Genomic DNA, 23,113 nt, shown 5'->3' with positions numbered 1-23,113 from the left:
AGCTGCAGACCCCCACCCTCCAGCTGACTAACTAACTCCTGCACACAGCTGGCTTGACAAGCCCAGCTGGAAGGTCTAGACAGCAGCAAAACTCTGTGGCACACCAGGCCTCACACCAGGCCTCGGACAGTTGTCCCAGACAAGAGCCAGAGTTGAACGTGGAAAACCCAGCTCCTGCCTCTCACAGTAACCATCCTCCAAGTGTGCAGTCCCTCCCCATTGGGAGCACAGTGCAAAGGGGCCATGGCCCCACGTGGTGGCGCCCAGGGAGGAATTCTCTTGGGATTCAGCCCCAGACGTCTGTGCTGCCTGGTTTGCATCCGGCTCACAGAGCCCAGACCGCTGGAACAGCCAAGGGCTGTCAGGCTGGACAAAAATAACTGCGAGGAGGGGCAAGAGGAAGGACAATTCAAGGCAGCTCGGCCCTTCAAGGTCACGCGGTGGGTCGAGGGCCTGAGATCCTGTTCACCAGGACTCCACAAGACTGGCTCTGCTCAGAGGCCATGTGGTTACCCAACTCCACCCCAGGCAGCGTTCCTCTAACAGGGAACAAATGATCCTGTGACCCCTCCCAGCAGAACAGCAGAGACTGGACTGACATTTGGTGGGACCAGTGTTGCCATGTCAGTTGACAAAGTGAAGAAACTCTTCTGTCCTTGTTGGTAAATATCTGCTCCTCCTGAGTGACTCTGAGTGCCCCACCACCACCTCCCAGCACTTCTCCTAGAACCCCTGGGATCTATTGAATGCTTGGTAGATCCAAGGCTGTTGGGTCCTCAAACTGGCAATGTATTGGTTCTCTTTCCACACTAGTTATTAAATACTTCAGATGCCACCCTGGGAAGATTCTCCCACCTTCTTCCTTTGATGGAATCAACTGCCCAGAGGCTGCATTGAGGAGACTCCATGGGCTCAAAAGTAGAGTTTGCAGAAACCCTAGAGAAAAGGGCCCTTTCAGAGAAGTGGGTGAGAGGACAGAGATCATTTGAATGACCCACAAAGCTCTTTTGAAAAGGCCAACTCCTCAAGGAGGAATAAAGAGGAGAGTACTAATTTCATGTTTAGTGTGAACTAGTTGGATCAGATTGCTGTCCTCCTGCCATATCTGAGATGTGTGGCAGCAAGAGAGAGGGTGTCATTTCAGAGAGTGGGTCACTGGTGGGGTGTGTTCCCGAGGCGGGGAGAGGGGAAATTGAAGTAAAAGGAGGGCAGGGCAGTCACACTTGTTCCCAGAAGTGGGGACAGGGGACAGGAGGTGACAGAAGGCAAAGACTGGCCTCACCTTCCTCGTGAAGGAGCCCACTCAGGACAGGAAGAAGAATTGCTCCTATTCCTTCTCCACCTCTGCCTCCTCATCTTCCTCCTCTGCCTCCTCCTCCTCCTCCTCCGCCTCCTCTTCCTTCCCCACCTCCTCCCCATCATCATCTTCCTCCTTCACTTCCTCCTCTTTCTCCTCCTCTCTCCTCTCCCACTGTTCCCAGGATGTCAGATCATTGCTACAATCCTGCAATTTGACTTTTTCCCAGCCTGAGAATCTAATGTTCACTCATAGCGGGACTGTGAGAAGCACATTTTCATGTTGCAGGTACACAACTCCAAAAGAATCTGTTGACTCCATTGAAATGAGCTCTTTCAGCTTCTCCATTGGTCTTGGGTTCATTTACCCTGAGAAACTGGGGGGGAAATGTGGCTGTGTGAATTTGTGTCCGTGGCCAAGGACTTGCATCTTCTGTTTCTGTCCCCAAGCCCTTCTGGTTTCTCTGACTCTCGCGCCCTTGTGGGGGTTATTGCAGATACCCAATAAAGACTTTTTAATTCTGGAAACCTCCAATATATTCTACTTCTTAAATATCTCTGGAGTCCATCCACTTCTGTCTGACTTGCAGCCTGTCTGGCCATGTTACTTCCCCGGATTCTGGCCCTGGCCTCCAGAAGGTCTTCCCTCTTGCTTTCTCAGTCAGTTCTAAGCAGCACCAGAGCGAACTTGAAACCTACGGATCCTATTATGTCAACTCTGGTTCGAAACCCTTTTTCTATTACCCTTATTCTATTATTCTTTTTTGGCCCCAATCTCACTTCCAGCCTCATTTCTTACCATTTCAAACTTGCTCCCTGAGCTTCTCCCACCTGGCCTTCCTTGGGTCCTCAACATTCCAATGTCATTCCCACCTCCTGGACTTTGCATATGCTGTTCCCTTTGCCCAAAAGGCTCTTCCCCTATCCTTTGTGGGGCTGAGTTCTTGGCTTAAGTGTTGCCTCCTCAGAGAGAGTCCTTCCCTGACTAATGTACTTGAATAGTTCATCTATCTCATGGCCCCTATTCTTTCCCTTCATGGGGGATTTGCTGCTGCATATCCATTCGAATATTTACTTGTTGGTTGACTGTCTCTCCTCCTAGCATAAGCTCGTGAGGCCAGGGACCATGTCTGCTTTGCTCTCCACTCTGTGCCCGGCACCAAACATGAATCCTGGTCATAGTTGGTATTCAATAAATACTTGTTGAATCAATGAAGTGAGGAGGTGAGAAAGCATCTGGACTCGTGCTATGGATGGTATAGGCCCCTCTAGGGGCGAACCGCTGCTGGTCGACTCTGCAGGAGGCTGCAGAGCAGAATGAGAGCCAGGACCAAGGGACTGGAAGTTCTGGCAAGTGGCAAGGAGGCTCTGGCCAAAGGCAAGTGCCAGTGTGTTCGCTCTGGGGTGCATGCTGACTGCTGAGAGCAGGCAGACTGTCCTGCCAGAAAGTATTGTTCTCTGCCCTTGGCTTGACTCTCTGATGGATTCGGCTCCCAAACACATCCAGCACTCAGGGAGGTCTGCTCCATGCCAGCCAGGTGTGGTGGAGCCAGAGGCGATTAGGACACTGTTGCTCTGAGCAGGGGCGTTCTCTCTGTAGAAGTGATAGCTTGGTGAGATGAGAGTGGAGAGGTCTTTTGAGAAGGCAGAGGGGCATAGGGTGGGCCCTGCCTAGAGTGGTCATGGGGGAGGGGAGGGTTCCAGGAGGAGAATGAAGGAAGAGGACCCCTAAGTGCAAAGGCCTCGTCAAGGAGAGCTGTAGGAGTTGGCTCTGAGTTGACCCAGGCCTTCAGCGACAGGGTGAAACACGGGCCAACCTGGACACTAAAGCCAGACTTCCTTATTGACTCTTATGAATGAGCTGTGGCCTTGGGCAAATTACTTAACCTCCCTTAACCTCAACTTTCTCATCTATAAAGTAGGGATGATGCAGTAATGACTACTGTTAATTGAGCAGTAACTGCTTAACAGACACTGTACCCAATGATGTTCTTGGAATGTTCTCATTTTACAGACGAGGAAACTGAGCTCAGACATCATCTCCTAAATTTAGGTCAGAATTGAATAAGATAACACATGTAAAACCCTCAATCTAGTGCCTAGGTCATAATGAAACACTCCGTCAATCTTAGCCATTAGCGTCATTAATGAAAGGAGGCTGGACCCAAATTGTGAAAGGCTTGAGCATCATACAGAGTCTGAACTTCAGCTTGTAGGCAACAAGAGCCCCGGAAGGTTTTGGCAGGTGAACACCAAGGTTGGACCTTGTTTAAGAAACTTGTAGGCTGGGCGGAGTGGCTCACGCCTATAATCCCAGCACTTTGGGAGGACAAGGTAAAAAGATTGCCTTAACCCATGGATTCAAGACCAGTCTGGACAACTTAGTGAGACCTCATGTGTATGGCAAATCAAAAAGTTAGCTGGGTGTGGTGGCGCATGCCTGTAGTTCCAGCTACTTGGAAGGCTGAGGCGGAAGAATCACCTGAGCCCAGCAAGTTGAGGTTGCGGTGGCCCTGAGCATGCCACTGCACTCCTGCCTGGGTGACAGAGTGAGATTCCAACTCAGAAAGAGAGAGAGAGAGAAAGAAAGAAAGAGAAAGAAAAAGAAGCTTGGGGAGTGGGGTGTCTGGGAAGAGCAGTGTGTGTGTGTGTGTGTGTGTGTGTGTGTATGCACACCTGTGTGTAATCTGGAGGTCAATTTACTTTGAGTTTGAAAAACCTGATATAGGGATACCACCTACCACTCTGTATCCCCCAGGGGCAGCTTCCCAGTGGAGCAGTGTCTGCACTGAGCCCACATCCCCAGAGAACTCCCCAGAAAACATAGTGTAAGACAAGGAGGGTTTGTTGCTCTGGGAGGGCCAATGGGCCCCAAGCTGCCTGATGACCAACATCACCTGGAGGGACTGTGTGCCATGTGGCATCTGGAACAGTTCCTTCCACCATTCTGGCTTCTGCTGGAGAGAAGGTGCTGGTGATGCACACACCTTCCCTGGTCCAGGTGATAGCCACTGGTTCTTCTCTCCCCTGCTGCCCAAGACACAACCAGCCCTGGAGCTCTGGTGCAGGGCTGTGGCCTCACAGGGCTGTGAGTTTTGTTTGTGAAAGTTGAGTCTCCCATGGACAGGGCTGCTGAGACTCCCTCATTAATTACCTGATAGTGGCAGGTGAAAATGGGGCAGGTATTGGATCTCCAAAGATAGACGCTAGGATTTCTGGACTCTTTCTTTTTGCTTCATGTGGAAGTGAAAAGAGGCAAGAATCTCAGAAAGCTGACTGGCTGGCCTATTCTGCCCTGAGCTCAGGGACCATTTCAAGCCCAGGCTTGACTCAGGCTTTTGAGCAAGTTCTGGATTCCACTGCTCTTCTCTAGGAAGTCCAGTATGAGGGCAACACCGCATCCCAGCACCCTAGATATTCTACTGGAGCCTCTGGAAACTAATAAACCACCACGACCCACACCTCCAGCAACCCTAAAAGGAAACAGTCAACAAGAACAAAAATTACTAAAGCCTTACTTATACAGCAACATCACTTTCAAAGTGCTTTCACGTATCTTGCTTATACCTTTCAACAATTCGGTTAAGGGAGCTGGGACAGGAATTATGATCTCCCATGAGCAGATGAGGAAATGGAATCTCATCTCAAAATGATCTTCCCTAGATCAGAAAAATAGTAAATGGCAAAGCCTGTTTGAACCATAGTGGGTAGTCAATCATAAACAATCACAGAAATACTGTAGCATTACCCAATTACTAACTGTAGGCAAGCACTATATAAAGTGTTTTGTATGCAGAGTCTGAGCTTATCTGCACAACTCCATGGTTTAGTTTTCAGTTATATTATTATCTCCATTTTATAGATGAGGAAACAGAGGCTCAGAGAGATTAAGTAACTTGTCCAAGACAACACAGTTCTTAAGTGGTAGAGCTCTTAAATGCCAGGTTCTGCAGTCTACTGTATGCTATATCTTCAGTATCCACCTCTTCCAGGCAATACAAGAAGAGTACCCAGGCCTCCACAACAGGTCTTGGAGTATATTGCAAGGTTTTGGCCTCTCACCCATTGCCATCAAGTCATCAACCCTTCAGGACACAGAGACCAGCTCTGTCCGCCTTCATTCAACAATATTCATGGAGCACTAACTCTATCTATGCCAGGCTCTCTTCTAGGTGCTGGATATAGCAGTGAATAAAACAGAATCCCAGATTTATGAAGCTGATTTTTCTTTTCTCTTCTTCTCTTTCTTTCTTTTATCTGTTTTTTTTTTTTTTTTTTTCTCTCAAGCTAGAGTGCAGTGGCATGATCATGGCTCATCGTAGTCTCCAACTCCTGGGCTCAAACCATCCTCCTGCCTCAATCTCCCAAGTAGCTGGAACCACAGGCACACACCATCACACCCTGCTAATTTTTTTATTTTTTGTAGAGATGAGGTCTCTCTAAAGCTGACATTCTTGCTGAGGAAGACAGATGATAAATTCCCAGACGATTACATAGGTGCAGTGTTTGATGGCAAAGGTAGATAAAGGGACAGAGAGTGAGGGAGAGAGGTAACATTTTATATAAGACAGAGAGGTCAAAGGCAGCAGCATGGATAGAAGCTGCAGGGAGAGAGGAAGTCCAGGCAGGGAGCAATAAGGGCTAACCCCAAAGGCAGTGTGTAGACAGCAGCAGAGAGAAACAGGAGATAGAGTCTGAGAGGGAACAAGGGACAAGGCTGTGGGAGGATGTTTAGATTTTCTCTGAGTGAGGCAGGACGGTGTTGAAGGGGCCACAGCAGAGGAGATTCACGTTCTGCCTTTCTTTCTTTTTTTTTTTTTTGAATTGGAGTCTCATTCTGTCACCCAGACTGGAGTGCAGTGGCCGCTTCCGGCTACCGCAGCCTCTACCTGCTGGGCTCCGGCGATCCTTCCGCCTCAGCCTTCCGAGTAGCTGGAATTACAGGCGCGCGCTACCACGCCCGGCTCATTTTTGATTTATTGTAGAGATGTGGTCTCACCTGCCCAGGCAGGTCTCGAACCCGCAGGCTCAGGCAATCCACTCACCTCAGCCTCCCAAAGGCGCGGGATTACAGGCTGAGCCACCGAGCCTGGCTGACATTCTGCCTTTCGTGTGAGGAGGAGCCTTGGTGAGAAGAGTAGACTGTGAGGGGCCAGGGTGAAGGCAGGCCGTCAGACCCCAATTCTAAAAACTCCTCCTCGCCCTTTAAAGGCCCCTCCCACAGAACCCATCATTGCCAAAAACCTCTCCTTTCAGAAATCCTGATTTCAAACATCCCCTTCTCCAGTCACCACTGCCCCTCCTTCAAGCTCCCTCTGCTCAGTATTCCCGTAGCCAAATGCTTCACCTCAAGGAGATCTTCAAACCACTGGCCCTACCGCCCCCTTACATGCCATTCCTGACTCCACTTCCCTCCTTACCTACATAGGGGCTGGTGGACTCTCATCTCTGTCATCACCCCTTGCAAACAACTTCACTCCTTACCCCATCTTTCCCTCTACTACAGTCACCAGACTTTAGAGTGGCCCCCATGACCTCTGCCTCTTGGTGTCCGTGCCTTGTATGAGCCCCACCCCTTGACTGTGTGCAGAACCCATGACTTACTTCTAATAGAATATAGCAAACGTGTCGTATGTCACCCCTACGAGTAAGTTTCATCACAAGGCAAAGGTGACAGGATGTTGCTCCCATGATTGCCTTACCTTATGTAACACCATCTTAGCAGTCTGGAGGGAGGGACGCCCCCTGCTGGCTTGTTGAAGTAAGCAGCCATGTTTACCACTGACAAAGGGGAACCCGCTCTGCTTCTCCCCCAGGCTGCTGCTTCTCCTGATTCCCATGGTGACTATGAGACTATTTGGCCTCTCCACACAACCCCATTCCCTTTCCCACATCATTCGTAGAAAAATGATCCTGCTTCAGTCCTCATGTTGAATATGAGAGTTTTGGTAATCTTGAGGATAGCAGTTTTTTTCTTCTGGATTTTGAGGTATAGTTTATATACAGTAAAATTCATCAGCCGGACACAGTGGCTCACCCCTGTAATTCCAGCTCCTTGGGAGGCTGAGACTAGCCTGGGCAACTTGGCGAGACCTTGTCTCTACAATAAACTAAAAAATTAGTTGGCACGGTAGCACACACCTGTAGTTCCAGCTACTTGGAAGACTGATGTGGAAGGATTGCCTGAGCCCAGCAGGTCAAGGCTGTGGTAGCCACGATGGTGTCACTACACTCCAGCATGGGTGACAGAGTGAGACTCTGACTCAGGAAAAAAAATATTCACCAATTTTAAATAAACAACGTGATGAGTCTTGACAATGTATACACTAAGGTAATCACCATCATGATTGTGATATAGATTTCTATTACCCAAAAATTCCCTAGGATCCCTTTGCGACCAGCCAGTCACCTCCTCCAGCTTCATCCTCTGGCAAGCATTAATCTGGTTTCTGTCATTATAGTTTTGTGACATAGAACTTTTAAAGAATTTATATATATATATATGATGCAGGGAACATTCTGAGTCTGGTTTCCTTTACTTAGTGTAATGCTTTAAAAATTTATCAAGTTCTGTAAATCAAATTCCTTCTTTTCATTGTTGAGTAGTATTCCATTGTATGAATAGACCACAATTTGTTTATCTATTCACCTTTTGATTGACATTTGGGTTGATTCCTGAGGATGGTTTTTAACCACAGATAAGACTATTTAGAAGTTTATTTTACTCAGAAGGATCGTCTGAGTCCAGCAGGTCGACACTGGGGTGACCGTGTGCATGTGTGGTACTACACTCCAGCCTGGGTGATGGAGTGAGACTCCAACTCAAAAAAAATAAAAAATAAAAAAAATTTTTTTTTAAATTTTTTTATTTTTTATTTTTTTTGAGTTGGAGTCTCACTCTGTTGCCCAGACTGGAGTGCAGTGGCCGCTCCCGGCCACCGCAGCCTCGACCTGCTGGGCTCCGGCGAGCCTTCCGCCTCTGCCTTCCGAGTAGCTGGAACTACAGGCGTGCACTACCACGCCCAGCTAGTTTTTGATTTATTGTAGAAATGAGGTTTCCCCAAGTTGCCCGGGAGGGTCTCGAACCCGCAGGCTCAGGCAATCCACTCACCTCAGCCTCCCAAAGGCGCGGGATTACAGGCTGAGCCACCGAACCCAGCTCCTAAATTATCTTAAAATCTATTTTTATAAAAAACAAAATGTATATCACTTATTTTTTAAACAGATATTAATACTAAGGTTCTAATTTTTGGCTGAGTATGCTATACTTAATTCTGAATCTTCTTGAGGTTAGGTTATAAATATACTCACATCGGGTACCCTCCAAGGAAGAAAGTTCCATCACAGGTAGCATAGAGTAATTTATTCTTCATCTTCCTAAGGTTGAAAAATGTGTTCCCACTAAAAAAAAAATTATTAAGGCCACAGCCCTTCCAGTTAATTGAGATCACCTGCCCATTGAGAACGATGGTTGTGGGGCTGTGGTGGCCAACTATGCCCTCACTCAGGCTGCAGAATCTGTTTGTGCAGTTGAATCTCTGCCCCCAAAGGGCTGCTAAGAGGCCCTCATAGCTGGTGGGGATGAGGGCGAGAGACAGGACCAGGTGTTGACTTTGGGGGCTCTTCCTGTTTGATTCGGGACTGAAAGCTTCCCCCACCACCTGTGGATGTCAGAAAGCTGTCTGACTGACCCGTACTGCACAGTGCCCCAATGGGCCCTTTGAAGCAAAAGTCCATGAGAATTCGCAGGTAGGGTAGGAGTGACAACTATCTGGCACATGAGCGGTCACTCCCTCACCCTGTCCCTGTGGCAGCTGTTGCTAATGGATTACAGCTTCTCCTTCTGATTAAGACAACCCTACCCAGAGCCACACTTCAATCAAGGTAGGCACAGGAGACAAAACCCACTTGCCTTCCCTGGACTGTCACCAGCTCTGGTGAGAAAATGAAGTCTGTCTACTTGGCCCACATTCAGGACTAAGTTAATGAGTGACCGGGTTAGGAGGTTTCCAGGCTTGTTCCTGTTGTCTGTGAAGAACCTACTGGAAGTGCCGGGCCCTGTGCACTGAGCAGTGGGGAGGAGCAATGGGTGTCACCCCCACTGCCATGAGCACCCAGGATGGTGCTCCTGGTGGGAGATCCCGTGTGGGGAGGTGCAGGGAGGCTGGGAAAGAGACTGCTGCAGGCTCCTCGGGACAAGGCCAGCACTGGAGGTGCTGAGGGAGGAGCACAGGTCCTAGTCCTGGGCAGATTCTGCCGGCCTCCCTGTGTGGTCACAGGCGAGGCCCGGCTCAAAGGTGCCAAATGTACATCTCGAGCTCAGGCCCCCAAAGTGCAGACTTGGATGTGCAACAGCCAGTGTCCCAGAGGTGTCCAAAACTAACATGTCCAAAACCAAACTCCTGGTTCCCGCTCTCCCTCCCCGACATACTCCTCCCCAAATCCTCATGGTCTCAGGAAATGGCAACTCTGTCCTTCAGTTGTTCAGTCTAGAAGCCCTGTGTTGTCTCTGACACCTCTCTTCTCTCAGTCACATCCAGGTTATCAGCACATCCCATCAGCTCCATCTTCACAATATATCCGGACTCTGTCCACGTCTCACCACAGGCACTACTGCCCCATCCAGGGGGTAATGGTGTCCCCATCACCAGTGACCTCCTCACTGGGCTCCCTGCCACCTCCCCTGCCCTGCCGCCCCCTCTCCTCATGGCAGCCAGAGGAGCTCTGAACACCTAAGACAGGTGCGTCACCCTTTAACTCAGAACCCTCCAGTGACTCCCCACTCACAGAAAGGCCAGTGCCCCCCAGTGGCTGTCAGGCCTCCTGCCGGCCCCCAGCCCACGATCGCCTCTGGTCTCATTTCAGTCTTCACCCCATCCTTCCCTCCCTTCTGTGACCCTGGACTGCATTAGTCAGAGTATGAGGGGGATCCTCCCCCCAAGAAACGGAATTATCTTTTGGAGGACAGGCCCTTTGTAGTATAGGCTTCCCTCTCCACGTAAGTGTTCTGGAACCCATCAGCATCAGTGGACCAGCTAGTGTTGTGAGAGGCTGTGTTCAGCTTCAGTGAATTTTTTTTGGAGATTCTTTCAACACATTTGCCCATTTCTTGATGAGTGATTTATGAGCACACCTGCCCACACCGCACTGAGTGCTCAGCAGTTCTTGAGCAAAAAATGGCATGGTCCCCATGCCCCACCCTCCATATTCATCCAATCTCTCCCCAAGCAACTTTTTTTTTCCCAGATGAAAAAAATCTTCAAAGGGAAATATTTTGCTGATGTGGGTGAAGTGAAACAAAAAGAAACAGCAGAAGCACTAAAAGGCATCAAAACAGATGAATTAAAAAACTGTTTTAAGCAACGGAAAAAGCATCTTGATAGATGTATTGCATCAGGTGGAGAGTACTTTAAAGATGATTGAAGTTAGCTGGGCTTGGTGGCTCAGCCTGTACACGCTTTGGGAGGCGGAGGTGAGTGGATTGCCTGAGCCCGTGGGTTCGAGACCCGCCTGGGCAACTTGGCGAGCCCTCATCTCTACAATAAGTCAAAAAACTTAGCCGGGCGTGGTAGTGCACACCTGTAGTTCCAGCTACTGGGAAGGCTGAGACGGAAGGATCGCCAGAGCCCAGCAGGTCGAGACTGCGGTGGCCGGGAGCGTGCCACTGCTCTCCAGTCTGGGTGACAGAGTGAGACTCCAACTCAAAAAAACAAACAAAAAAAGATGACTGAAGTTTAAATATGTAAGAATAAATAAATGTCGGGTTTTAAGGGTCCCCCTCCCTTTGTACATATTATATAATATGGGAAGAAAGTTATTTTAAGGAATTGGTTTATGAGATGTGGGGACAGGCAATTCTGAAACCCGCAGGGTTTTTTTTAAATCATTTTTATTTATCTTTATTTTTAGAGATGGGGTATCACTCTGTGGTCCAGGCTAGAATGCAGTGGTGCAATCATCTCACTGCAGCCTTGAACTCCTAGGCTCAAGCAATACTCCTGCCTCAACTTCCCAAGTAGCTAAGACTACAGGTGTTCAGCACCGCAACTGGCTATGTTGCAGTCTGGAGACAGAAATCCTTCTTCCTCAGGAGCCCTCAGTCTTTATTCTTAAGGTCCTCAACGAACCGGTTCACCCACATGATAGAGGCTAATCTGCCTTATGCAGAGTCTACTAATTTAGATGTTGACCATATACAAAGAATACCTTTATAGCAGCAGCTAGACTGTTGTTTGTCCAAACAATGGGCACCACAGCATGACCAAGTTGACATAAAATTAACATTACATGGCTTCTGTGCCATTCCTTGAAGGCAGGCTATTTATTTCTAGATAATCCTGTAGCTGGCTCCTTTGCCTCCTTTGGATTTTACTGGATGTCACCTCAGTGTAGTCACCTCTGACAGCCCTACTGACATGGCAAGGCCTCCTCCAGTCCCAGCACTGCCAGTCCCCTCCATGCTCTATTTTTTGGTCGTCGTCATACGCAGACTAAGAAAACTACTAATTTATTCTTATTTTGTTTATTGTTGATCTTCCCTCTTAGAATGTAAGCTCCAACGGGCAAGGATTTCTGCGTGCGTGCGTGCGTGCGTGCGTGCGTGTGTGTGTGTGTGTGTGTGTGTGTGTGTGTGTATGCTTGCTATCCCAGTCCCTAGGGCAGTGGTACTATGGCAGGGTAGTTACTTAATAAATATTGGTCGAGGCCAGGTGCAGTGGCTCACACCTATAATCCCAGCACTTTGGGAGGCCGAGGCAAGAGGATTGCTTGAGCCCAAGAGTTCAAAACCAGCCTAGGCAACATAGTGAGACCTCGTCTCTACCAAAAACAAAAACAAAAACAAAAAAATGAGCCAGGTGTGATGGTTGCTCCTGTTGCTGAGACGGAAGGATCTCCTGAGATCAGGAGGTTGAGGCTGTAATGAGCTGTGATCATCCTACTGCACCCCAGCCTGAGCGACAGAGTGAGATCCCGGCTCAAAAAAAGAAAAGCTATATATTCGTCAAATTAATAATAACAGTAGCTTAGGAAAAGCTATTCACCAAGTACCAAACACTGTTCTAAACACTTTTTTAAATGTATCATTTCATTTCATTTTTCCAGTAATTTTACGAGGTAAATTCTAAGATCTCCATATACAGATAAAAACAACTGAGGCACAGAACAGTTATGATGCTGGCTAGTATGTGATGGAGCCAGAATTTTAATACAAATGATCTGATTCCAGAGACTGAATTCTTAGCCACTCTGCTATGCTGGTCCCAATGAAAGAATGAATGCTTTTTTTAAAGAATGGAAGAAGTATTTATCTGCACCCATACCAGAAAAAATGAAATTTGGAGTCAGATGGAACTAGGTTAAAATTCCAAATTTGCTATATACTGGAATACACAATTTGGGTAAGTGTTTTTAGCATCTCTGGCTCTCAGGATCCTTATGGGCAGATGGGAAAATCTACCTTTTTTTTCCTACCAAATGTTAGCTTTTTAGCTCTTTTCGCATACTGTACCTGTTCTCGATCCACTACTGCCCCCTGGTGTTTAATTAAAATAACAGCATAAATGCTATGCTAAATAAAAAAATCCCCAAATGGTGTAGTCAGGAAGCCAGTAGTCTCCATAAATAAAACTACTAGTCTCTTGGATCCTATTAGCGTTGAGAGACTAAGTTAAATATCAGACTTCCTCACAGGGATCCAAGAAGGACTAGCCTATGTGGGTTCATATAGGGTAGAATGGATCCAAAGAAATTATCCTGATGAAAAATGTTACCCACTTTCCTTCTACACCCAAACACACAAACAACAATAACAGGCTTGATAGGATTTAAGGTCTTCAACTGACTGGCCCCCCCACATTATAGAGGGTATAGGAGAGGAAAAGAGGCTGCTGCTGGCTCCCCAGGACAAGGCCAGCACTGGAGGTGCTGAGAGAGGAACACAGGCCCGAGTCCAGGGCAGACTCTGCTGGCCTCCCTGTGTGGTTGCAGGAGAGGCCCAGCTCAAAGCTGCCAAATGCATATCTTGAGTCCAGGCCCCCAAAGTCCAGACTTGGATGTCCAACAGCCTGTGTCCCAGAGGTGTGTCTGAGTTTTCCAGATCTTCAAATAATATATTCTCATTATGTAACAGTTCATTTTTTTATGTGTCTACTTGAGTGGGCCATGGGTTCCCCAGAGATTTGGTCAAACATTATTCTGAGTGTGTCAGTGAGAATGTTTGGTAATAGGATTACCATTTGAATTGGTAAACTGAGTAAAGCAGATGGCCTGTCCCAATGTGGGCGGCCCTCATCCAATCAGTTGAAGACCTGAATAGAACAAAAGGGCTGATCTTCCCTCAGGTAAGAGGAACTCCTCCTGCCTAACCATCGTGAACTGGAATATGGGTCTTTCCAGCTTTTAGACTTGAAATGAAACATCAGCTCTTGGAGTCTCAAGCCCTTGGACTTTTAAACTGGAACTACACATTGGTTCTCCTGTGTCTCCATCTTGCCAACTATAGATCGAGATTTCTCCACCTCTATAATCATGCAAACTAATTCTTTACAATAAATAAATTCTGTTGGTTCTGTTTCCTAGAGAACCCAAATACAGCCTATTTTATACAAACTGTAGCAGTGGATGGAAAAAAAAGGGAAAACTGCCTAACTCATTTTATAATATTCATTTGACCTCAACATTAAGCCCAGGTAAGGGCAATTAAAGGTAAGAAAATTCCAGGACAAGCCTAGTTATTATTATAGATATGAATATCCTAAGTAGTAAAACAGAAACCAGAATCCACAGTATATGTAAATATAGAAATAAATAGGTAGTAGAGTTTAGCCAAAACTGCAGGAATAGTTTAACACCAGAGAAAAGAAATTTCTGTATTCTGGATCTTAATACATTAAAAGATTAAAAGTGTATGATCTCCTTAATAAATGAGGACAAATCAGGCCAGACACGATGGCTCACATGCTTTGGAAGGCAGAGGCAAGAGGATTGCCTGAGCCCAGAGGTTCGAGACCAGCCTCAGCAACAGAGTGAGACTCCGACTCAAAAATAAATAAGTAAATAAAGAGGAAAAATTATTTGATGAAATAAAACACTAATTTAAAAACAAATCCTAGCAGATTAGGGTTAATAGACTAATACATTAACCCAATAAGGGATATCTACCAAATGCCAAGACAGCATACATACACATATATATATACATATATATATATATTTTTTTTTTTTTTTTTTTTGATAGTGAGAAGGGAGTTTATTAAGAAGACAAAAAAGCTCCTAAGTGGGAAAGGACCTGAAAGAGGGTTGCCTGACATCATATTTAAGGGTGAAACCCTAGCATTACCATGAAAGTCAAGAATAAGAATACTCTCTATTCACAATTTTACTGGCATTTCTTGCTGATGTAATAAAATTATAGAAAGAAATAAGAGGTTTAAGAAATAGAAAGTAGCTGGGCTCGGTGGCTCAACCTGTAATCCTGCTCTTTGGGAGGCTGAGGTGAGTGGATTGCCTGAGTCCGTCGGTTCGAGACCCGCCTGGGCAACTTGGCGAGCCCTCATCTCTACAATAAATCAAAAAACTTAGCTGGGTGTGGTAGTGCGTGCCTGTAGTTCCAGCTACTTGGAAGGCTGAGGCGGAAGGATCACCGGAGCCAAGCAGGTCGAGGCTGCGGTGGCTGGGAGCGTGCCACTGCACTCCACTCTGGGCGACAGAGTGAGACTCCAACTCAAAAAAAAAAAAAAGAAATAGAAAGTGTCAACACCATCCTTATATGTACATTATGTATTTTCTAACTAGAAAATAAAAGAATCTACATACAAAGTATTAGAACTACTAAGAGTATTTAGCAGGCTTGCTAAATATAAGCTACTCTTACACAAATTGATAGCTATTAATAATTGCTTATTGGAGCAGCAATAAGAAACAAGAAAATATAATCCAAAGGATGTCATTTCCAAAAGCAACAAATATTATAAGGCACTTAGGAATATATATAACAAAAGATTGCTAGATGATTTCTCAGAAAACTATAAAACATTTTAAAGGAATACAAAACTAAACACACTCTTACTATACAACCCAGCAATCATGCTCTTTAGCATTTACCTAAATGAGTTGAAAACATTTTCACAAAAACCTGTTCATGGATGATTATAGCAGCTTGGTTCATAATTGCCAAAACTTGGAAGCAAAGATGACCTTTAGTAGGAGAATGGATAAATTGTGGTACATCCACACAATGGAATATTGTTCAACTCTGAAAAGAAATGAGCTATCAAATAATAAAAAGACATAGAGGAAACTCAAATGCACAATACTAAGTGAAGGAAACCAATCTTAAAAGGTGACAGACTGCATGATTCCAACTAATTGACATTCTGGAAAAGGCAGAACTATGAAGACAATAAAAAAGACCTGTGTTTCATTAGCTAGAACAGTGGCTCTCGCCTGTAATCCAAACACTTTGGGAAGCAGAGGTGAGAGGATTGCCTGAGTCCACGGGGTTCGAGACCAGCCTAGGCAACTTGGCGAGACCTTGCCTCTACAACAAATTTTTAAAAATTAGCCGGGTTCGGTGACTCAGCCTGTAATCCCATGCCTTTGGGAGGCTGAGGTGAGTGGATTGCCTGAGCCCGTGGGTTCGAGACCTGCCTGGGCAACTTGGTGAGACCTCATCTCTACAATAAATCAAAAAATTAGCCGGGCGTGGTAGTGCGCGCCTGTAGTTCCAGCTACTTGGAAGGCTGACGCGGAAGGATCGCCGGAGCCCAGCAGGTCAAGGCTGTGGTGGCCAGGAGCGGCCACTGCACTCCAGTCTGGGCAACAGAGTGAGACTCCAACTCAAAAACAAAAAAACAAAAAAACAAAAAAATTAACTAGGTGTGGTGGTGCATGCCTGTAGTTCCAGCTACTTGGAAGGCTGAAGTGAAAGGATCTCCTAAGCCCAGCGGGTCGAGGCTGTGGTGGCTGTGAGCATGCCACTGCACTCCAGCCTGGGTGATAGAGTGAGACTCCGACTCAAAAAAAGAAAAGAAAAGAAAAGAAAAAAGATCTGTGGTTCCTATGAGTTAGAAGGAGGGAGGGATAAACAGACAGAACACAGAGGATTTCTAGGACAGTGGAACTACTCTATATGATATGATAATGGTGGACACAAGTGATTGTACATTTGTCAAAACCCATAAAACATACAACACCTAAGGTATGAACCCTAAAGTAAACCATGGATTTGGGGTGCCAATGATGTGTCATTATTGGTTCATCGACTGTAACAAATGTACTAATCTGGTGGGGGATGTGACCCTGTGGTGTGGGAGATGAGGGATGTGGAAAGTAGGAGTCTGCGTGTGTGTGTGGGGGGGTATATGGGAATCTGGGCATATGCTCAATTTTGCTGGGATCGTAAAACTGCTCTAAAAAATTAAGAAAGACCTAAATAAATAGAAATGTATAATTTTCAGCCATTGCCTTGCTAGACTCTGGTGTGGCCATGTGCTCTTTGAGCGATGGCTGTCACCATGCTTCCTGCTTTTGACCCCCTCCCCCACCTTGGGGAGGTGAATCTTCTCTCTCCGTTCTCTTTCTCACTTTAATTTACTTTTAAATAAACTATTTTTTAATCTAAAAAAAGGAATAAATAATTTTCTGTGCAAATATTCAATACAGTAACGTGCCAGTTGAAACCATTCCCACAACAATAAAAAACAAAACGAAACATAACAGGGTTTTTTATGGAACTAGACAAACTGATTCCAAATTCACATGGCGATGTATAGTTCCAAGAATAGGCAGGAGCATACTAAAAGGAAAGGAAAGAATGAAGAAGAGAGGGAGGGAAGAAGGGGAAAGAAAAAAATGAGGAATAAAGGAAATAACAATGCAAATTCACTTTTACCTCTTTGATGCCCAACCATCAAATAGGTAAAAATGAAAAAGTCTGATAATAACAAGTGTTGGTGGTAAGGACTTGTGGAAACTTATATGCTGTTGAAAGGAATGTAACTGACACAACCATTTAGAGGGCAACTTGACAATATCTTGAAAGGTGATTTTTCTTCCAACCCAGCAGTTATATAACCCTAGAGAAATTCTCCTCAAATGTACCCCAGGAGACATAATCAAGATTGTTTATGGCAGCACTGCTAGTAGAGAGAAAAAAAAATGGATCAATCAACTGTAATGTCCACCAGTAGAAAAACAAGTCGTGTCATGTTCTTCCAATGAAAGACAACTGTGCCATTAAAATAAATGAACCAGATTTATATGTAGCAATATAAGGTGAGTAAACAAGTAAACACGTTGCTATAATATATCTACAGGAAAATATTTTAAATCACATTTTAAAAAAAGTATTGAGCCGGGCTTGGTGGCTCAGCCTATAATCCCGCGCCTTGGGAGGTTCGAGACCCGCCTGGGCAACTTGGCGAGACCTCAACTCTACAATAAATCAAAAAATCAGCTGGGCATGGTAGCGTACGCCTGTAGTTCCAGCTACTTGGAAGGCTGAGGCGGAAGGATCGCCGGAGCCCAGCAGGTCAAGGCTGCGGTGGCCAGGAGCGGCCACTGCACTCCAGTCTGGGCAACAGAGCGAGACTCCAACTCAAAAAAAAAAAAAGTTTTGAAATAAACTCACATAACAATCACCTGATGTAATCCATTTAAATGGCCACTATGAAATGAACAGGGGCCGGGGTCGGTGGCTCAGCCTGTAATCCCATGCTTTGGGAGGCTGAGGTGAGTGGATTGCCTGAACCCGCGGGTTCGAGACCCGCCTGGGCAACTTGGTGAGACCTCATCTCTACAATAAATCAAAAAACTAGCCAGGTGTGGTAGTGAGTGCCTGTAGTTCCAACTACTTGTAAGGCTGAGGCGGAAGGATCGCTGGAGCCCAGCAGGTTGAGGCTGCGGTGGCCAGGAGCATGCCACTGCACTCCAGTCTGGGCAACAGAGTGAGACTCCAACTTAAAAAAAAAAAAAAGAAATGAACAGGAAATAACAAGTGGTGGTGAAGATGCAGAGTAACTGGAAGCTTCACGACCTAGGTTCCAGTGATCCTTACACTGGGTTGGTGGGAATGTAAAATAGTACAGCCACTATGGAAAATAGAATGGAGGTTTCTCAAAAATGAGAAATAGAATTGCTATATGATCCAGCAATGCCATTTCTGAGTCTATGTCCAAAAGAATTCAAAGCAGAATCTCCAAGAGATATTTGCATGCCTATATTCATCACAACATTATTCACAATAGCCAGGAGGTAGGAGCAACCCATTCGCAGGTGAGAGGACAAAGGAAATGTGTTATATACATACACTGGAATATCACGCAGTCTTAAAAAATGAAGGAAAGCCGGGCTTGATGGCTCAGCCTGTAATCCAGCGCTTTGGGAGGCTGAGGTGAGTGGATTGCCTGAGCCCGCGGGTTCGAGACCCACCTGGGCAACTTGGCGAGACCTCATCTCTACAATAAATAAAAAAATTAGCCGGGTGTGGTAGCGTGTGACTGTAGTTCCAGCTACTTGGAAGGCTGAAGCGGAAGGATCGCCGGATCCCAGCAGGTCGAGGCTGCGGTGGTTGGGAGCGGCCACTGCACTCCAGTCTGGGCGACAGAGTGAGACTCCAACTCAAAAAAAAAAAAAAGGAAGGAAAGTGAGACCTCGTCTCTACAATAAATCAAAAAATTAGCAGGGAGTGCCTGTCGTTTCAGCTACTCGGAAGGCTGAGGCGGAAAGATCACCTGAGCCCAGCAGGTCAAGGCTGTGGTGGCCATGAGTGTGCCACTGCACTCCAGACTGGGCTACTGAGTGAGACTCCAACTAAAAAAACAAAAAAAAAAAAAAAAAGAGGAAGGAAAACCAGCCACATGCGACAAACATCGATGAACCTCAAGGACATTACACTACGTAGAACAAACCAGTCACAAAAGGATAAATACTATATGAGCTCACTCATGTATAGTGTCTAAAGTAGTCAAATCATAGAAAGAGAAAGTGAAAAGTTGGATGCCAAGGAAGGTGTGAGGGAGGGAGAGTTAGTGTTTAGTAGGTAGGTTTAGAGTGTGTTTTGCAGGATGAGAAAGTTCTAGACATCTGTTGCACAACAATTTAAATATATTTAACATCACTGAACCGTACACTTAAAATGGTTCAGATGGGAAACTTAATGCTATTTGGTGTTTTCGTTTGCCTTTTTTTTTTGTCTTTTCTTTTTTTTTTTCTTCCAAATAAGGCCTTACTTTGTTGCCCAGGCTGGAGTGCAGTGGCACCATCATGGCTCACCACAGCCTCGACCTCCTGGACTCAGGCTATCCTTCCATCTCAGCCTCCCAAGTTGCTGTCACCATGTTCGGGTAATTTTTTGATGCTTTGTAGAGATAAGGTCTTGCCTTGTTGCCCAGACTGGTCTTGAACCCCTGGGCTCAAGCAATCCTCCTGTCTTGGCCTCCCAAAGTGCTGGGACCACAGGCATGAGCCGATATACGCGGCACATTTGTTTTTTACCATAATCAAAAAGTACACAAAATTCATCCTTTTTATACTTTTAAAGTATACAATTCAGTGATTTTTAGTATACTTCAGAGTTTTGCAACCATCACCACTAATTCCAGAACATTTTGTCACCCCCAAAAGAAGCCCTATATCTATTCATCAGTCACTTGCATTTCCCTCTTTCCCCTGGCAACTATTAAACTACTTTGTCTCTATAGATTTGCCTATTCTGTATAAATGGAGTCATATAACACGTCACCTTTTGTGTCTGGCTTCTGTCATTTATAATGTTTTCAAAGCTGATCCATATTAGCTTAGGTTGGCGCTTAATTTCTTTTTCTTGCTTAATAATATTTCATTGTATGGACATGCCGTATTTTGTTTATTCATTCATCAGTTGATGGACTTTTGGGCTAATAACATTGCTGCCACGAACACACATTCTGTTTTGCTCATACGAAAGATTAGTAGGATACACATCAGATTAATAATAACAACTGCTGCGGGGAAAGCAAGGGAGGGAGAGGAATTGGACTGGACAGAGGAACAAAGGAGACTTCAGCTTTGTCTATAATATTCTATTTATTTTATTTTTAAAATATCTGATGCCAAAATGTTAACAATTGATTAGTCTGGGTGATGAGCATGTGGGTATCTGTTATGCGAGTCTCTGTGCTTTCTATATTTTAAATTTTTAAAAATGAAACAATGAATATTCTGAACCTAAACCTTCCTGTGGTGTCCAGCATAAGGTAACACTGAAATGTGGGAAGAGGCCAGGAGGAAGAGGCCACACCCATGGCCAGGGAGGAGTGGCTAGAGGCCCTTAGAAACCTGAGGCAGAAGCCCCTGGCCCCACCTGCATGGCTCTCCTGGAGCACAGATGGAATCACAGACATACAAAACAGATCATCACTAAGTGCAGTGAGTGTTACAAAGAGAAAATAGAGGGGCCTATGAGATAACACAGGGGCCCCGATCATGAGACCCCCGCCACCTCAGAGAGTGACGCTGGAATGGAGATCTGAGAGCGATTATCTTAGCAAAAGATGAGGAAACTGGTGCAGGGGTGAGGTTGGGGAGAACATTCCAGAACATTCCTGGCAGATGAGCATGTGACATCCTGTCAAGAGCCTGCAAGGCCAGTGCAGCTGGAGCCAGGGAGGGAGGGACAGAGAGCCCCAGATGAGACTGAAGAGGATCTAATTTTCTGATTCTTACTCTTGTACACCGTTCTTGGGCTCCACTTGTACAATTATTTCCTTAATATTTTCCTTTAAATTGATATTCCCCTAAGGAGGAATATTCATGAAAGCAAAGGACTGATATACCAGTTATATTTTTCTAATCCACAGATGAAATTTTAAAAATATTCCTTCACCTAAAATCATCCCACTTAACACCTCAGTTTGGAAAATCCTATTGCCGTCCCCTGTCCTAAAAGCCCTGTGAAGCCTCTAGTAGGTTCTCAGCTGGGTGAGGCTGGTGACACGGTCTCACTTGCATTTTTGAAAAATGACCCTGGCTAGCCGGGTTCGGTGGCTCAGCCTGTAATCCCGCACCTTTGGGAGGCTGAGGTGAGTGGATTGCCTGAGCCCGCGGGTTCGAGACCTGCCTGGGCAACTTGGTGAGACCTCATCTCTACAATAAATCAAAAATTAGCCAGGCGTGGTAGTGCGTGACTGTAGTTCTGGCTACTTAGAAGGCTGAGGCGGAAGGATCGCCGGAGCCCAGCAGGTCGAGGCTGCGGTGGCTGGCAGCAGCCACTGCACTCCAGTCTGGGCGACAGAGTGAGGCTCCAACGCAAAAAAAAAAGGAAAAATGACCCTGGCTGCCATATGCAAAGTGGATGACAGGGGTGCAGAGGCGAGATGGATAAGAAGGCTATGGCAGGCATCTGGGAAGAGCCATTGGGGTCTGATTTAGACTGCCAGGCAGAGAGGGGAAGCTGGCCTTTCCCACCAGTGCCCATACAATCCTTCCCCACCAAAATCTTCATTCTTTGATCTGCCTGTGCCGATTCAACGTCTTTCCAATTAGGTGGGTTCCTCTGTAACCCTCCATCTCAGTATCAACCCCAGGGTCGCCAGGATTCGGACAGTGTGTCTGCTGCCCCCATGAGACCCTGGCTCTTTGGGCCAATTCAAGCTGACCACAGTTAATGCTTCTGAGTCACATCCAGTCAGGCCCTGTGATCTCCAGTCCAGCTACATCTTCTATAGGATGACCATTCTGTGCAGATTCAGGAATTAAGTGGGTTATAAAATTCCACCTCTGCCTTTTTTTTTGAGTACTACTGCTTCAAATTATATGATTCTTATCACTCTATCATCTACATGTTGGTAACTCCTAAACCAATATGGTCCAAAGTCCACACCCTTAACCACTGGACCACACTGCTTGTTATTCTTCATGACCTGCCTCACTCCCGAACTTTTGACCTTCAGGAAGATTTGACTCCCCTGACATTTCTTCCCTAAAGGACTCTGTCTGCTCGCTCTCCCATCCTCCTCTGGGAAGGGTCCTTTCCCCATTGCTGCTTTTACACCATTGCTCCTACACTTTTCCGTAAAACAATATCTCACCACTTTCAAAATTTCTGCGTAACTGCCCTGTACTCCTCCAGTTCATGAGCTAAGTGAGGAAGGAGACCGCAATGCTAGACACGAGATTTCACAGTGAATGAGACTGACACAACCCGGTACTAGCCATGCCCTGGGGGAAGGAGGCAATTCCACCCTGTCTATCCAAGGAATGGAGGAAGGCTTCCTCGGACAGCCCATTTCTGAGCTGAAGATTTCAAAAAATCTGCAGCAGGAGTTTGAGAGAAGTCTGGGCAGCATAGCGAGACTTAATTTCTACAAACAAACAAAAAAAAAATCAAAAATTAGTCGGGCATAGTGGTGTTCAACTGTTGTTGAGCTTGAGAGAGTGGCCCGGCAACTCAGGAGGCTGAGGCAGAAAGATCACCTGAGCCCAGAAGGTTGAGGCTGTGGTGAGCCATGATTGTGCCACTATCCTCTTCCCTGGGCCATGGAGTGAGACTGACAAAAAAAAGCAGGGGCGGGGTGGTGGGGAGGTGGGGGCGGCTGGAGCTTTGCTGGAAGGTGGTGGATAAGGAGGGAGAGAAAAGAAGAGTCACAGTTGGGAAGCCTTTGTTAAGACTTTTTTCCTAGCCAGGCTCAGTGGCTCAGCCTGAAATCTCGCCCTTTGGAAGGCTGAGGTGAGTGGATTGGCTAAGCCCGTGGGTTCGAGACCCGCCTGGCCAACTTGGCAAGACCTCATCTCTACAATAAATTTAAAAACTAGCCAGATGTGGCATGCCTGTAGTTTC

Source organism: Carlito syrichta, unplaced genomic scaffold (assembly GCF_000164805.1).
Source record: "Carlito syrichta isolate Samal-C Ts95f unplaced genomic scaffold, Tarsius_syrichta-2.0.1 Scaffold289848, whole genome shotgun sequence".
Classification (NCBI taxonomy): domain Eukaryota; kingdom Metazoa; phylum Chordata; class Mammalia; order Primates; family Tarsiidae; genus Carlito; species Carlito syrichta.
The sequence above is the reverse complement of the archived record's forward strand: the minus strand, read 5'-3'. Positions refer to the sequence as shown.